Consider the following 6,331-nt stretch of genomic DNA (forward strand, 5'->3'; position numbering starts at 1 on the left):
TGTACCTCAAACATTACCTCAAATACTTCTTCTTCATCTTCATGTTCCATTTAGAGAAACTTAAGTATTATAATATGTAGAGAAACTTGAGTATGTAGAGAAACTTGAGTATTCTATGTAAACCCTAAACTCTAAACTGAGTGAATGAGTATTCTATATATATTTGAAATTTTGATATATTTCAAATAATTGAGTGAAATATATTTGTAAACCCTAAATTTTAAACCCCCCAAACTAGTTTATTATTTACAATTGAATAAAAAATATAGAAAATAACAAGTTTAGATATAAAACAAATTATTATTTTAGATTTGGATAATTTAGTGAAATATGTTTGAAATTAATTTTTTTTTTATGTCGGTACGAAATTTGTAGACCCTAAACCTTAAACCCAAACCCCCAAACTAGTTTATGATTCAAAATTTGAAAAAGAAAATAATAAATAATAAGTTTATAAATAAAACAAATTATTATTTTGAATAATTAAGTAAAATATGTTAGTACGAAATTTGTAAACAACTCTAAACCCTAAACCCTAAACCCCAACCTAGTTTATGATTCACAATTTTAAAAATAAAATAAAAGATAACAAGTTTATATATAAAACAAATTATTATTTCAAATAATTAAGTGAAATATGTTGGTAATGAAATTTCTAAACCCTCAACTCAACTCCAAACCCCAAACTAGTTTATGATTCACAATTGAAAAATAATAATAATAACAAGTTTAGATATAAAACAAATTATTATTTTAGATTTTAGCATGTTTGATTACATGTAGCATGTTTGATTACATATTTTAACTTGGTTATAAAGATACTATGTCATAACAGATAAAGAGTGCAGAGTGCATGTAGTTTTATTGATGTAATTGTGTTGTTTCTAACCCAATTTTTTAAATCGGATTTCAATTTTTCTAATTCAATTGAAATCGTTTGAGTGCGTTTGGATGCGTTTGAGTGCGTTTGGAATCGTTTGAGTGCATGTCCACGTCGTTTGAGTGTACACTCAAACTACGTGACCAAGTCGTTTGAGTGTATACTCAAACTACATGTCCAAGTCCAACAACCAATTCAACTCCAATTTGAGGGGTTGCCCAATCCAATTTGATGAGTGCCCAATAGAATCACCTTTCGATATTGGGAGCATAGTTATAGTCTATGCTCCCTATCCTCCTTCAACTCCTTCCATCTAATTAGTTGTATATACATTTTGGTTTTGTGAATCAGTTGCCTAAACAATGACCCATACGGCCATACTAAACTACTAAACAATGTATTAATCCAGTGAACCCTCATGGCTATGAATGTTATAAGATAAAATGGCGTGCAAACCACTCAATAAGGGTCTTCAGACCAAAGGGTCACCTTCCACTCACCGTCACAATCAATTGTAGGAATCTTGAATGTGTTGTGGCCATATAACTTCTTTCCATGGATCCCAGCGTTATGTGTTCTGTTCTAAAACTCTATTCAAAGAAGGGTTCTTCTTGAGTTATGACTACTCAAAGAACTTAATCCCACACCGTTAAAAGAAAACCATTTTGACAACCTGATATAGTGCTCTCACACACATGTGATCGCCGAGCTTGGTTTACGAGGGCTTGTGACTCAATTGAGGGTATTAAGATGAATAGACATGGGTCTTGTCTTCTCAGGTCGGGCTTGTGCGAGCAATATTCTGTCTTGTCCGGTCCAAGTTAGGATTGGGTCGTCAGGCTGGTTTCACAGAGCACAGCGAAAATACCTCTCGCCAAACGGTGGAAGGATAACGAGATGGGTGCTCCTCACCGGTTTTTGGAACTTCTACTCTGTTTATCTTGTGATCTAAGACAGCTAAAATCAGTTTTTACAACTAACAGGGTTAAAATCGGTTTTTGAAACTAACATGTCGATGGCGATATTCGGTCAATATGTATATATATTCGATATTTTCAAAATATAATTATACCAAATATTTCTAAATAATTATCCAAAATACAACAAAAAATATCAAATTCTCGTAATCACAACTAATTAACTCAGTTTTAGAGTGCTACATATATGTAAAACACAACAATTAAGTTAAATATTTAAATGAATAAGGGGAGAGAGAAACGATAATATACATTAGAGATATAATACAATAATTTGTATATTTAACTTTCATTAAAGAGGGGAAAATAAGCAAATTCTTAGCTTTGTATGTTGATTAGATTCTAATATTATTAATACGGTTTAGAATCCAATTCGTTAATTTTATGTATTTTTTTTGGGTGGAGAACCGATATTTTTTCTCTATTTAGTGAGAAATCGGTCAATTCGGTGATTAAATCAGGTCGGTGAGAAAAGTTTAAAAATCGGTAAAAAATAATCAGTTTACAAACGATACGCGATTAATCGGGCGAGATGACTGATATTGATAGCATGTGAGATGAGCAAAACTGTTGTGTCACAAGTTCACAATAGAAGTTGAGTCCTACTATTGACACCACCCATATTGTGTTAGGCGGACCCGCCTAACTTCGCCCAATTTGGGGTCTCTCAATTGTTTTGGGCACTACACGAGGTCCATTACACCACCACCAAAAAAGTCCAAACCAAATTAACCAAAAAAATACCGGTTACCACCCGTTCACTCCTTCTTCTTCTTGGTCACTTTCCCCAACTAGTTCATACATTTTATTTCCAAGCAATCTGAGCAAGGCGCGTCATAGTTTTACGTCTTGAGAGAACTATGTGCACATTGTAGGGGAGCGATATCCTCATAGGGCATCGCACTCATGGAGCATGTTTAACCGAAGATATCGACCTCCAAGACGGACACTGAGAACAAATACCCTAGCAGCCATCCGCGGTGCACAAATAGATGAATCCAAGGCGACCTCAAGACCGACTGAAAGCGGCTCGAGTAGGTGGTGCGAACGAAGATATCTCAAGACTAACACTTCGCCAAATACGTAACGCCGGATAGAAACACGCCCCACCCGGGGTAATGATTGCCAAAATCTTAGTGGTAATCTCAACACCGGAAATAGGGACTACCGCATCTACCCCAATCATAACAGATCCAATTCAACACTCATCCGCGATCTCCACCATACATTTGTACAAAAGAATACACGTGTCGGGAAGGATCTCCTCTCTCAAAACTCTATAAATACCACCTACCGAACTACGTCCGACGATTCTTCTCTCCCGAAAAAAGGAAAAAACGAGAGAAGATCGTGGCAGTTAAGCTCGCACAAATACCTCGGTCACATCCAAATTCCAAACCCTTCCCGTTCTTCCTTATTGTAATTAGGAGAAAACCAAAACGCCCCTTTACACACATGTACTGTATAGGTTCTGTTTTGACTTAGAAATCAGAAAATGAAGCATGTCTTCTGGTGGAGTAACTGTACAATGAATATAATCTGTAAAAGGAGGAAGCTGGTCTAATAATAAATCCACATGCTTATAGATATGGAACTGAAAATTTTAGCGATACTGAATGGGGCCATAGAAGAGAGTCTATTGAAAATGTTTGGATATATATGGTTTGGTTTCATTGAAAAATGATTGATACTACAATTTAGTGTATCTGAGAACTAGTTTTAGCTTCTAAGTGTTATCTCCATGGAAGAATTGAAACCAATAAAAAGTACTGATTATTGGTATAAGTGTTGTTGGTGCGTATACTATTACTTAGTCCAAACGGCCCAGCTAGATCAATTCTTCAAATCACAAACGACTGTACGGGACAGCATTCAATTATTTTGAGCGACTCAGTGAAGTCCTATTCTGTATTTCCATACGACCCGTCAGTGCCACCCCAAGGCCAAATTTCTAGAAGTATTTGAACGACTTCGTGATGTCACTTTATACTAGTCCCAGGCTACTTGGTACTCCCAAACGACTGTACTCCCAAACGCTTTATACCAAGGCCCAAAATTTCGATATCGGTTAATATATCGGTGTACCCAAAAACCGAGATATATCGGATATATCGGATATCTCGGTTCTTTTGGTGACCAGTCCAAAGTTTCTAAAATATCGGATATCTCACCGATATATCTCGGATCTCTCGCCGATATATCTCGGATATATAGGATATTTCGGAAATTTCAATATTAAATTATTAACAATTGGTCAAAAAGTCAACCGATATATATCGATTATCTCGGAAATATCAATTATCTCGGCGATATAAACTTTCATATCGGAAATTTCGATATATCTCGGAAAAAAAGGGGTTCAATATTCGGTGGATATATCTCGGAAAAATCGATATCGGTGTACCAATTTACCGAGATATATCGGCGAGATATCGGATATCTCGGCGATATTTTGGGCCCTGCTTTATACTACTGTACTCCCGAACGACTTTCTACTCTCAGACGACTTGGTGATGCCGCTCACTTTATACTACTGTACTCCTATACTACTCCCGATTTCATCTTCTAATACGTGGAGCAACACTGAAGTAGAAGTTTTTAATCTATTATCAAACACTTTGCCGTGGTATTCAATACGCGCCACCCATGGTTACTTAGTTCGGTGGTGGTGAAGTATGTTAAGCAAGTTTAGAACTTTGTAGACGAGCCATTGATGGTTGTTTTGGATCCTCGTGGGACAATTTCCTCCACAGATGCAATCAATATGGTTTTTATCTGACGTAGTGTGGCTTATCCCTTTGCGACTTAGAGGGAAGAACAACTCTAGCAAGATGCAAATTGGAGTTTAAGTTGGTAAGAGGAAACCTGATGCAATAGTCAGTAACATAATAGCAGCAATAGCTCGAGAAAAATTAAGTGGATACATTTCGTTACAAGATATACATTTCTTTTGGCTTCGGTTGGAGAGTATCCAAAGATCAAAACTCCAACTAGGAAAGTCGACAGATACTGATCGCATTTTGTAGCCTTTGGTGGTGTCATCGACGAGTCGTGATGACAGCAAGAATGGCTGGGCACTACTAGGGCAAGGATCATCACCAGATACAAAACAGTCTCATGGAAGTGACCTTATTAAATGCTCAAGTCTTTTTCTAGTGTGGGTGAGAAACATAGAGAAGTTTGGGTTCTTTTTTTTTTGGGTTTTATAGATCTGCACCACTATTTTGAAACGAAATTAAACTTAGCCCCCCCCCCCCCCCGCCAATTTAGGAAAATGAGACTTGTTAGGAAGATAATCGATATACGATCTTACCTCGACACCGTCTGACCTGACACGACGGATCTGCGGACCGCCTACATTTTTCAAAAATATAAGACACAGATACGTCATGGACACGTTTGAATAATATATATATATATATATAATTGAGCATTTTTCACCAAATTCAAATTAAAATGACAATTCAACTTCATAAAATGACCAATTCAAACACATTAAGCAGCAATTTATATGTATAACTTGGATTAACTTCATTTTTCTTCTCTTGCATCTCTTCTTAACTTTGATTTTATTTCATTTGTTTTTTTTTTGTTGAAGTTCCAAAAAAAATTCTTGTATGTGTGAGATTACTGTCGGGCGTGTCAAAAATTAAAAAATTAATTATAAAATCAGATACTTCAAATCACGTATCCGACACGTATCGGACACGGATACTTCACCCTTAGAGATGTACCGGTGCTTCATAGCTCCTAACGAGTATCACACATAAATGGTGGGTACCACCCTGCATGTCGGCATTAATAACTACTATAGGTGGTGTTTGGACTGTCAACCTAAGTAGGGTATGGGAAATCTCTACTTTCATACGCTTTTTGATTACTACGAGGTAACAAATTCCAACCAAAACTAAGTCAGTGCTTACATGTAGTAGAACAGACGATATAAGAAGCTTCAACCATGACAAATCCCATTAGAAGAACCATAAACTGCAAATGATTCTTCTGACCTGCATACAAGAATAAATGTTTTTATAGGAAATGGTCGTGGAACTATCGACTATCTACATTTCAATCATAAACAGCACAGTCCAGAGTTTCTTTACCTATACAGTTACCAAACGCTGGACAATGATGGTCAAATCCTTTTATGTATAATTTACAACAAGGCCAAAATATTGAGTTCCGTGAATATTTCGGTGTACTTAAAAACTGATATATATTAAAAATATCGGAGATATTTTTTTTTTGTTGACTAGTCAAAATTTTGTTTTGTATGTCGATATATAGAAAATATCATCGATTATATCGGAAATATTGTCAATTATATTGGAAATATCGTCAATATATCGGTCAAAGTCAACAATATATGGTCAAAGTCAACAATTTTGGTCAAAATCAACAATTTATATCGTATATATCATATATATCAGTCGATATATATCGTTATATCGAAAATTCTGATATATTTTCGATA

General features: G+C 35.7%; 1 pseudogene; it reads left to right on the plus strand.

Moving 5' to 3' along the window:
• The first annotated feature begins 4,324 nt into the window (after positions 1 to 4,324).
• LOC147488848 (protein SIEVE ELEMENT OCCLUSION C-like) lies at positions 4,325 to 4,883 on the plus strand (annotated as a pseudogene).
• Positions 4,884 to 6,331: the final 1,448 nt, after the last annotated feature.

This window comes from Coptis chinensis, chromosome 7 (assembly GCF_015680905.1).
Source record: "Coptis chinensis isolate HL-2020 chromosome 7, ASM1568090v1, whole genome shotgun sequence".
In the NCBI taxonomy this organism is placed as follows: domain Eukaryota; kingdom Viridiplantae; phylum Streptophyta; class Magnoliopsida; order Ranunculales; family Ranunculaceae; genus Coptis; species Coptis chinensis.